General features: G+C 39.1%; 1 long non-coding RNA gene across 1 annotated transcript; it reads right to left on the bottom strand.

Moving 5' to 3' along the window:
• Positions 1-252: 252 nt before the first annotated feature.
• On the bottom strand, positions 253-10444 carry LOC110260447 (uncharacterized). Its single transcript, XR_002343757.2, has 3 exons — positions 10312-10444; positions 8160-8381; positions 253-2021 (listed from the first exon to the last, which is right to left on the bottom strand). It is a non-coding gene; the product is annotated as an uncharacterized LOC110260447 (long non-coding RNA).
• Positions 10445-11203: the final 759 nt, after the last annotated feature.

Consider the following 11203-nt stretch of genomic DNA (forward strand, 5'->3'; position numbering starts at 1 on the left):
CAGATCAATGAATTTGTTTACATTAAAATAAAAAAAGCCCACAAAACACATGATAAAAACAACTACAATTAAGTGATTAACTAAAAGTAATTGCCAACACTTAGACAAGAGTCAGTATGTAGACTACATAAAACATCTACAGGTCAATAAAATATTGATAAAATACAAATAGAAAAAAATGGTAAAGTATATAAAAAAGGAAATTCAGAATTAAGAAGACCTGAATGGCCAATAAGCAGATTCACACAGATTAATTAAACACAATTTATCATCATTAAAAAAAAGAAGGAAGTTCAAAGTGTAACAATGGGTGAATGTATCTTAAAAGTTGTGAAGTATAAATTATTGTAAATTAAACTGAGGGAAGTTGATATCCATTGTTTACTTATATAAGACTGTTATTTTTATAGGGAAAAATCAGTTGTTTATTGACAGCTGTATACAGTTCAACCTAATATTTGTATCGATATAAATAGATCCCCAAAACATGACTTTAATTTTAAACTTTGGTTTGCTAGAAACAACTTATGCGAATATGTAAGATGGAATCATACTCTTTTAAAATTTTCCCTGAGGGAATGAAATCACTTCATTGTGGAAGAAGAGGCACTGATTTCAGGATAATAATTGCTCCTGGACTGAGTGGCAAGACATGAAAATAGGGTGAATACCAGTGAGATTTCGGCTGCATCTATAAACTACTGGTTCTAAAACCAATGAAGATCAGAAGCAAATATTGTAATGTGCTAAATTTTGATTATATGTGTGTGTACTTGAGGGCTTGCCATAAAACTCCCTGGAATCCTCTTTATTCAATATGTATCCATTGTTCTCCAATGAAACCATGGAATTAAAGTAAAAATGAATGTACGGAGGCTCAATGTGGCGGCTACACCTTGGAAAGAGGCCCTCTTGAACAAACTTTCCAAATTTCCAGAAGCAGTACCAGGTCTCTGCTCTGTCATTTTCTCAGAAGACCTTTCTTGGTTTGCAGGACAGTTTTTTCTTCTAGAAAACACATTATGAGTCACTCGGAGGAATATGGCTAAAATTTTCACCATGTGTCATTAAATGTCATATAGTTCATTTTCAGGAAATTTTTTTTCATAACTGAGAAATGCAAAGTCTTGGTTGGTTTCAAGTTTATTTTTTATTTTTTTTAATGTAAACTTTGTACTGTTAGTGCCTTCATTTTACATGTGAGGAAACAAAGTGGTGAAGCAAGATTTTAACCCCTGGAACTCTAGGTCCAGAGTTAGGTTTGAGCCTCACTCACTTGTCACGTATGGTTACCAGCAGAGTAGCACCATGGAGGAGCTATTCTTTTCGTCTAGAGGAAATTGTGGCCCAGAGAGGCTAAGCAAATAAATGGCTCGAGTGTTGCTTTGCATAGGTATGATGGAAACAGCCTGTTTAAGCCCTACGTTTTACACGTATGATTTTACTTAGAACCCCCTTTTATTTTTCAGCTGTGGGTTTGTCTCTCTGTTCCTCCTCTCCCTCTGACTTTCTCTTTTTATATAGTAGACGACATTGACATATAATAGGGTTTACATTACTTTCTACACCTTGAGTCTTGTCTCCAGCCTTGACATTTTACAGTCCCGCTGGAAGATTAACCTCCTACCACACCTTGTTTGTCTGGCATGGAGACTGGATGGGCCTGTGGCTAAAGAAAAGAGAAAGTAGATTTTCAAGAAATGGTAGCTATTTTTTTAAGAGCAGAACCCCCATGGCTGACTTTCAAGGCATAGAGCTCAGCAGATTTTCAACGTGGTATTCCATCCATTCTAAATTGACATGCTGTGCATTAATTCTCCACCAAGCCCCCTAAAATTTAATAACAAAGTATTCCATTTGACAAATATTCTCTTTGAATATCAGCGTTTAGAAAGACACGGCCAAAAAGTCATAAAACAACACATCAGTTCATTCTCGAGGCGTATCGACAAAGTCCGCACCACAGGTGTCTCTACTTATGTGTCCCAACTGGCTGCAGACCCAACATTACGATTTCTTCCCTGAAAAAGGAATCAGACATAAGAAGAAATCACGAGACCAAGGATTACACAATGTTGCTTCTCCAGAGATTGTCCCTATTGCTTGTTGCCAGGTCTTCCAGCTCTATTCCCGAGTTCACACACTTCCTGCCAAGGATTCTGGCTGGGGAATGATAAGTGTACTTAGATTTCCAATATTTCATAGTTACATCGCAACCTGCTAGACCTCTCCATGTGTATCTGCTCTAAATGGTCTACTCACATCTGACAAAATATCTTCACTCTTCCTCTTACCCACAGTTGGGAATGCAGTTCTGTTTACTAAAGTGAGTGAGTCTCTGCTACAGGAGCTTGATGGTGCTTCTTCGTGTGGGGGCCAGGGTAGACTCCAGAGAAGGAACTTATTTTCTTTAAGTTCATGTCATATTTAGGTTCAGGAGATGCTAACACAGCTTACCTGCCCTCTCTTTTAGGTTATCAATGAATTCTAAAAATTGAAGCTGACCAAGCCAATATGAATTTAAAGGAGAATTAAACCCTGGGAAAGGAACAATGTGACCTGTCTATGAAACTGGTGGTATGGAATGTGTGAAGCCTTTGTGGCTTCATGACTTGGTTATCAAGGAGTGGTTTCAACATCAAAAGGTGGCTTTTAACTCATATTTGGCAAAATGCCTTTACTGCAACTGTTAGTGACAATAAAAGAGCTCAGAACCTACTGCCAATTCTTCCCTATGTGATGGCTTCCAGGAAAATAAAAGATACTTTATTACCATGGATACTTAATTTATTTATTTCAAAAATACTCAGTAAGCCTTTACCTTATACTACGTACTTGGGCTACAAGTATGAATAGTGTAATGTAGTTCCTTCTTCAAATTATTTCTAAAGTAATGGGATTACCAGTATATAGACTAGTCATTGAAAAATACAATTAAAAAGGACAATTCGTTGTTATCAGGACTTTAGTTTCTTGCAAGTTAGAATGATAACTAGTGATAATAATTCTTACCTTAAGTGGTTTTAAATGAAGAAAATAAAAGTTAAGTTGGGGATACAGGTAAGAGCAGGCAACCGATAGATGAAAGTCGTGATTATTAACATTGTTTTCATAGATCTAATTATAGAGAGATAGAGGGATAGATAGGTAGAGTAATGTGAGGGGCAGGGGAAAGTGTATTTAACTCTACTTAGGATGGTCTTTTTTTTTTTTTTTTTTTTTTTTTTTTGGTCTTTTTATGGCCATACTTGCACGGCATGTGGAAGTTCCCAGGCTAGGGGTCAAATCGGAGCTGTTGCTGCTGGCCTATGCTAGAGCCACATCAACACCAGATCCAAGCCGCATCTGTGACCTACACCACAGCTCATGGTAACACCAGATCCTTAACCCACTGAGCGAGGCCAGGGATCAAACCCACAACCTCATGGTTCCTAGTCAGATTCATTTCTGCTGCACCACGACGGGAACTCCAGGACAATCTTTAAATAAGAGGGGACATAGTATTGGGCAGGAAGAGAAGTTGGTAAAGGATCATTTCAAGTACATAGCAAACACCCAGTGAATGTTTTCTATTATTGCTGTGGTGGTGGTTATTATAGGAGGTGATCCTATGATACGTTTTGAAGGGTGCAATGAGGTCGAGAAGAGATAAGGAGGGAATTCTGGATAGAGGAAGAAATTTGGGCAAAGGATAGAGGCACTACATTTCAATATGCCATTATGGAATAAGAAATGTTTCTACGTTGCTGGGGAATAAAATGTGAATGAGATAAGCCAGAAGAAGTAGACTGAACTAAATTATAAAGGGTCTTGGATATCAAGGTGATGAGTTTATACCATATTTTACTGACTATGGGAAGTCACTAATATTTAAATATTTTGGGGACATGATCAAATTTACTTTTTTTTTTTCAATTCCGCACCTGCAGCATATGGAAGTTCCCAGTCTAGGGACTGAATCCGAGTTGCAGCTGCTGGCTTATACCACAGCCACAGCAATGCAGGATCCGAGCTGCCTCTGTGACCTACACTCACAGCAACGCCAGATCCTTAACCCACTGAGTGAGGTCAGGGATCGAACCTGCAACCTCATGGATACTAGTTGGGCTTGTTACAGCTGAGCCACAACAGGAACTCCCAGATTTGCATCTTAGACTTATAACTTGGGTAGCAGCAGAAAAGAAGTATTAGAAACAGGAAAGAAGCAGAGGAAACTCAGCTATATCTAGTCGACTTAAAAATAACCAAGAACCTAATAATTCTATTTCTAGGTTTATACCCTAGAAAAAACCATACAAAGTACAACATTTGTTCATTTATTGCAGCATTGTTTATAATAGCAAAGAAAATTTAGACACAATCCATATATGTATCAGTAGGAATAAATAGAGAAAAAAATTGGTCTCGAACAGTCTAGTAAAATAATTACTAAAGTATTGTGCACTAAAATAAATCTGTTATATCTAAGTGTAAGAACCAAAATCAATGTCAAATACTTGGGAGTTAAAAAGAGCAAGTTGAAGAATGTTAAGTATAATCTGATGTCTTTTGTGAGCATTTAAAGACTAATACTGTTTATGGACACTTATTCATAAAGCAAACGTCCCCTAAAAGGACTGGAAGGAAAGTCACCAAATTCTTTATAGTTATTGTATCATGGAAGGAGAAAGAGGTGTGAGATGGGAGAGGAAAATAAAGACTTCAAATTTATCTTGGCTGTTCTGTTTTATCATAAGCACAATTTCAAAGCAAACATGACCACCTACTGGCTTGTGTGATTTTCCATGTGTGGGAACATAGGTTTTATTTTTTAATAGTTTCTGTGCTTATTGAAAAAAAATTTTTTTTTGTCTTTTTAGGGCCACACCCATGACATATGGAGGTTTCCAGGCCAGGGGTCCAATCGAAGCTATAGCCGCTGACCTACGCCAGAGCCACAGCAATGCGTGTTCCGAGCCGCATCTGTGACCTACACCACAGCACATGGCCACACTGGATCCTTAACCCACCAAACGAGGTCTGGTATTGAACCCACATCCTCATGGATGCTGGTTGGGTTCATTCACTGCTGAGCCATGATGGGAACTCCAGAAAATATTTTTAAATAAAATATGTGTTTGATTTTGTTGTGTTTGTGTGTGTGTGTAGCATGTGTGCATGGACATGGTCCGGGTGATAAAGAGAACAAATATCCTGGGGCCCAGCTCTCTGTCAATTCCCAAGGGCAGGAAACGGCTGAGAGCAAGAACCATAACTTCAACTTGGACCCCACCACAGTAGGGGATGTTAGGGGTGCACACTACTGGCTGCCAAATCTTTGAAATAACTTGAGATTCTTTGTAGTTTTCAAATAAGGAAATCAAGGAAGACCAAGTACTGCTATTGGTTCAAGAGAAGGAGGGGGCTTCTGAAGGGAGGTTAATGACTGGGAGTCTGGCATGGGCAAGTGTGATGCCCCAGAGATGTGGCGTGGGAGTGAGTCAGTCTGTGGTTTGCGGGAAATGGGACAGCACCTTTACAACTCCAAGCAAATGATTTTGCTTCACCTCCTACCTGCTTTCACAAAGGGCCTTGAAACTCTGTCTTTGAGGGAGGGATGGAAAATGCTATCTTCACAGTCATAGTTTTTGCTGTTATTAAAAGTACCATCAAAAACCCTTATGGAGAGAGAAATAATTATGATAACATGCTTAGTTTCAAAAACATGAAAAAAAAATACCCTCTTAGGTAATTTGAATTTTCAATTCATTTGAAGTCAGCAGACAGCAAACATTTTTTTTTCCCTTTGCCAAATGTATTTTGGACATTATTCTAGGAACTATAGAAGGTGCAAAATAAAAGGAAATTCACTCTTTGCCTTCAAGAGAACTTACAGTCTAACTATTGTGCGGGGAGTACATACTAAGGGCTATATAACTGATACAAACCACGCTGTAAGATTCCAAAGTGAGAATATCACACAACATTGCAAAACAAAACAAGTTTAAAAATATGGATGGAATATGCACGTTTGCTGGGTCTTAAAAAGGTGACAGATTTTCAGCGAGAGGAGGTCAGAGGAAATAATATTTGGATAAGAGGGGACGGCATGAGAAAACCCAAAGGGAAGGGAAATACCCTGTTTGGAAGTATACAAACAGGGCTATCCAGCTGCACAATAAGGTCTAAATTAGAAGGTGGGGAGGGCAGTGATGGAAAATATGAAAGTAAGTAGAACCCTTATTATATTATATATATAACTGAATGCCAAGGTGAGGAATATGGGTTTTATACAAAGCACCATAGGAAGTAGTTCAGAAAAAAGAGTTTGAATGTGATATGCTTGGAGTACTAGTTAAAAAGACGTGTCTTAGTGTTAAGAGTCACAAATGATATTTAATAATTGCTGGAAGTCTGACAGATGCTAGAGCTACAAGAAGACAGATACAGATCTCCTGGCTCTTTATTCAGTGTTATTTCTGCATTCTAATGCTCTTTTCCTCAAGTTCTTGGGACACAGAACTTTACTCTCTTTTAAAAAAAAAATCTAACTCTTTATTTTATTTATTTATTTTTTTGTCTTTTTGCCTTTCTAGGGCTGCTCCCACGGCATATGGAGGTTTCCAGGCTAGGGGTCTAACCCGAGCTGTAGCCGCTGGCCTATCCCACAGCCACAGCAACGCCAGATCCGAGCTGCCTCTGTGACCTACACCACAGCTCATGGCAACACCGGATCCTCAACCCACTGAGCAAAGCCAGGGATCAAACCCGCAACCTCATGGTTCCTAGTTGGATTCGTTAACCACTGAGCCATGACGAGAACTCCCAAGATAATCTAACACTTGCCTGTGACCCACAGGGCAAGTTACGCTCTCCTGTCAATGGTGATGTTACGTAAACACTGCATGAAAGATGCTAATGTTAAAAGGGCCATGTGCAGAAAAGAGTAAACATGGAGACCTGGGGCCGCTATCCTTAGAAAAATCTGCTTGCAAATTTGGCCCTTGACTGGGGATATCTGGGGACTTAGATTTGGGGGAAGTTTTCCACCATTTCCCAATCAGAAATTCACTATGCCTGTGTAAGACATACAGCTTATTTTGAACACCTATTCTTTTTAAAGGGGCCCGGAATTTCAGTATGTGCTTGACAGAGGGTGCCTCTGTGATGAGACCCTAATAAAACACCTGGGCACTCTAATGTATTTCCTTGGGAAAGAACATTTCACAAGTGTTGTCACAACCCATTGCTAGAGGGTCAGCATTGCCTGTATGACCCAGCATGTGCCTCAATTCCTCAGGGCCTCACCCATGCATCTTTCCCCTTTGCTGATTTTGCTCTGTGTCCTTTCATGTAATAAATCTTATTCATGGATATGACCTTATGTTGAGTCCTGTGAGCGCCTCTGAATTAATTATTGAACCTGGGGTAGTCTTGTGGACTCCCCAAGAGAGATGTCTATGGTGAAAATTGTATAAGGCAAAATGGCTTTTCAACTGCTCACAAAATCTGTTACTCAGTCATACATAAGGCAAAGACTGGCACACCCCAAAAGAATATGGCTATGTGGAAGATTTAGACATGATTGCGTAAGGAGGCTACTGATTATTGGTCAAGAAAACAGAAAGAAAGCCAAAACTCCTTTTTAGAATAGTTCTTAATATCAAGTGTGTGTGTGTATATATATGTATGTATATGTATATATTATATGTGTATACTTATACGTATATTTGTGTATATATATATAATTATAACATTAACTTAAAAAGAGGTCTCTCTTTTATTGAAGAAGTATGATCTGGTTATTATAGGTGATTGGGGATGGAGGAATGGACCAAAATGAATCAATGTAGGGGAGAAATTATCCATTGTCTATACCCTCTCCCATATCCACTTTTGTAGCTGTAGACTAATAATAATTAATTTAATTGGATAACTGGATACATAATAGTCAGGCAAACTTAAAACTTATTTCTAGAGTTCATGATCAGATCTCCTGAATAGGGTATAGATATGGCCATAGAACTAGTAAATCCTTGCTGAATTAGGGTTGAATATATTTTGAAGGTTCATGTTATATCAGTTACGTATTACTATAAAAACCACCTCAAAATTTTGTCACTTAGAACAGCAATCATTTGGTCATGATTCTGAGGTCCAATAAAATGGTCTGTTCTCACCTGAGTGATTCTTGCCTTGGTCTTGCCTGAGGTCACACATGATGTGCTTGATGACTCCACAGAGGCTGGGTTGTCCAAGATGGTCTCACTTACATTTCTGGCAAATGATGCTGACAGTTGACTAATTGGTCCAGGAGCTGGGATGATTTGTCTCTACTACAAATAGCCTCTTCTCTTCCAAACTGCTAGACCAGGCTTCTTCATATGATGGTGAACGTATTCCTAAAGGGCAAGGGAAAAAAGGCAGACTTCTTGAAACTGAAGATGGCCAGTCGTACAATGTCACTCTGACACATTCCATTGGCCGAATCAAGTTATAAGGCCAGGCCATATTGCAGAGGAGAAAAAACAGACATTACACATCGATGGAACAGCAAAATCCCATTGCAATGGAAAGCGTGTCCCAGGATGTGAGAAATTGTTGAGGCCACCTTTGCAAATTATATATCAAACTTTGACACTGTTCTCTCTCTCTCTCTCCCTCTCCACCCCCTCCCCATTCTCTCTTCTTCCTTTCCCCCCTCCCTCTCCTTTTCCCTATCCATCTCCCTCTCTTCCTTTCTTCTGCATTCTCTGGTCTTGGTTCATTGTCCTTTGACAAACTTCACTCTGTATCTCTTGTAAAAAATTCTTGTTTAGATTTGCACTACACAAAAATTCAGCCTTTATAGTGTACAGATTTTTTCACTTGAAAAACATAAAGTTTCATCTATTACGTGTTCTCTACTTTGACTATTTGCTATTATTTCCCAAATCCGTACAAGGTATGACCCTTCTCCAATGAACAGAGTAAATTCTGAAATATCACCCAGATCTATAATCCCCCCAAACCTGTGACTTCGATGTGGGAGGATTTGTCATGTCCTTGACTTCTTGTAAGAGAAAGTGAAACTTCCCCTGGTTAAACATTGCATTTTAACTTTAGTCAATATTATGGAATCCATGGAACTGATATGAGAATTAAATCTAGCCATATAGAGCAAAAAATGGGCTACGTCCAAGAACTTCCAACTTAGAGAGACTGACACACACATGATGATAATTATCACGGGAGAAATACCCACTTTATCCTGTGAAATACCCAATTGCACCATGTCTCACATGTTCCATTATAAACCAGTCAACACTGACTCTAACGTCTTGATGAAAAATTCTCAGTCCCAGCATGCATAGCATCAAATTCAGTCTTCAAATGTAAAGATTTTCTGACTTTTATTCACACACACACACACACACACACACACACAAGAGGGAAATGGACAAATACCCATGGGAAATTAAAAGATGAACAAATGACATTTAGTCATAGGAAGCAAGAAACTTCTGAGATGCTGCACAATGTCTGTTATCTTTTGCATCCTGTTTAAACTATGAGTTTCCTTTCCTTATAAGAAGAATTTTGGATTGTATAATTGTGTAGCTGCCACCAAATTCTGACGTTGTATGCTTACAGCATAGGCAACTAATTTCCAGTGCTAGTGAGTCCACATTATTCCTTGCAGTCTTTAAAAAGTAAGCCACCATTCCATCAAAATAGTTGTTGAATTGTAGTATATTTACAGTTTCCTTATTCCTTGTAAAGTTCATGAAGAAAAACTTAAACCTTACAGCTGAAGTTCAGCACCAGCACAATAGGAAAAACAAACCAAGTCAAAAGGAAAAATAAATTCTGTACTTTCTGAAAATACTAGGGTAACAAGTGACAAATCAATTTCATAGAAGCTCAGTGCTCTGCTATTTAATGTAGATGTGTGGTTTACAGATTTCTGCATAAGTCAATGAGGCCTCTGCCCTGCTCTGTTAAATTTTGTGGGTTTTTCCTTTTGAAAGGTTAAACAAATGCTCTACTCTTCTTTCCAACACCCAGAACAATGGACTTATCTGTAAGTACCTAGACCTTTTATGTGTTTATACTTCATGGCACTTTTTACATTTTAAATAATTTCAAACATATCCTCGCATGTGATCATCAAACAAAACTGTGGAGGTTTTTATTAATAAGACAACTGAGCCAGAGAACCCAAGCGAGAAGCCCCAGTTTACACAGCATGCCAACAACAGATCTAGGGTGAAACCTAGACATCTCACTTCGAAACCATTTTTTTCTACTACATAATACAGGGGAGAATTTTGAATTGTTGTATAGGCCTACCTTGATTTTAGAGACAACTTCACACATCAGTTTCATTGCTCCAACGTTCAAATATCATAAAAAAGGAATAGTTATATTTGGTGCCAGCTAGGTCATTTTGTTGCTCATCTCCCCATCTGTTGGACAGCTGGACAAAGGAACAGCTGCCAATCAAGGCTGTTTTGCCTAGCACTATCAGATCTATTGGCACCCGATGCCATATGCCAGCTGGTGCCTGCTCTTGTTGAATAGACTGTGTTTGAGTAGGGTTAAGTCTCCAGTTGTTATTACTGAAGTCATGGACCTCAGTCCACCCCCCAACCCCATGCACACACACTTTTTTTTTTTTTAATTTGGCTGCACCTAAGGCATCCAGAAGTTTCGGGCTAGGGATTGAAAGTGTCCCACAGCAGTGACAATAATGTCAGATCCTTAACCCACTAAGGCCACCAGGGAACTTCTCAGTCCCCTTCTTAATGCAAAAGTTAAGGTCATGGACAGAGGGTAAATCAGACTCAGCACTGCAAAAAAGTTTACTTCTGGTTTTGTGGAACCAGAACCTGAATTTGTGTCAGACAGACCAGAGTATGAATTCCATAGTTGCTACTTCTCAACTATCTGACCTCAAACAAATCACTTTGCCTCACCCAGCTTACGCTTCCTTACTCTGTGATGGAAATAGTGCTTACCTCTCAAATGTGATCCAAAGATGCAATGAGTGAAAGAAAGGAGTTCCCTTTGTGGCTCAGTGGTAATGAACCCGACTAGTATCCATGAGGATGTGGATTCGATCCCTGACCTCGCTCAGTAGGTTAAGAATCTGGCATTGCCATGAGCTGCGGTATAGGTCACAGACATGGCTCAGATCTTGTGCTGCTCTGGCTGTGGTGTAGGCCAGCAGGTGTAGCTCATG

Source organism: Sus scrofa, chromosome 4, assembly GCF_054392235.1.
Source record: "Sus scrofa isolate SSC_HxYL_T2T_F1_AM1 chromosome 4, Sscrofa_HxYL_maternal_Yorkshire_Landrace_v2.0, whole genome shotgun sequence".
Lineage (NCBI taxonomy): Eukaryota > Metazoa > Chordata > Mammalia > Artiodactyla > Suidae > Sus > Sus scrofa.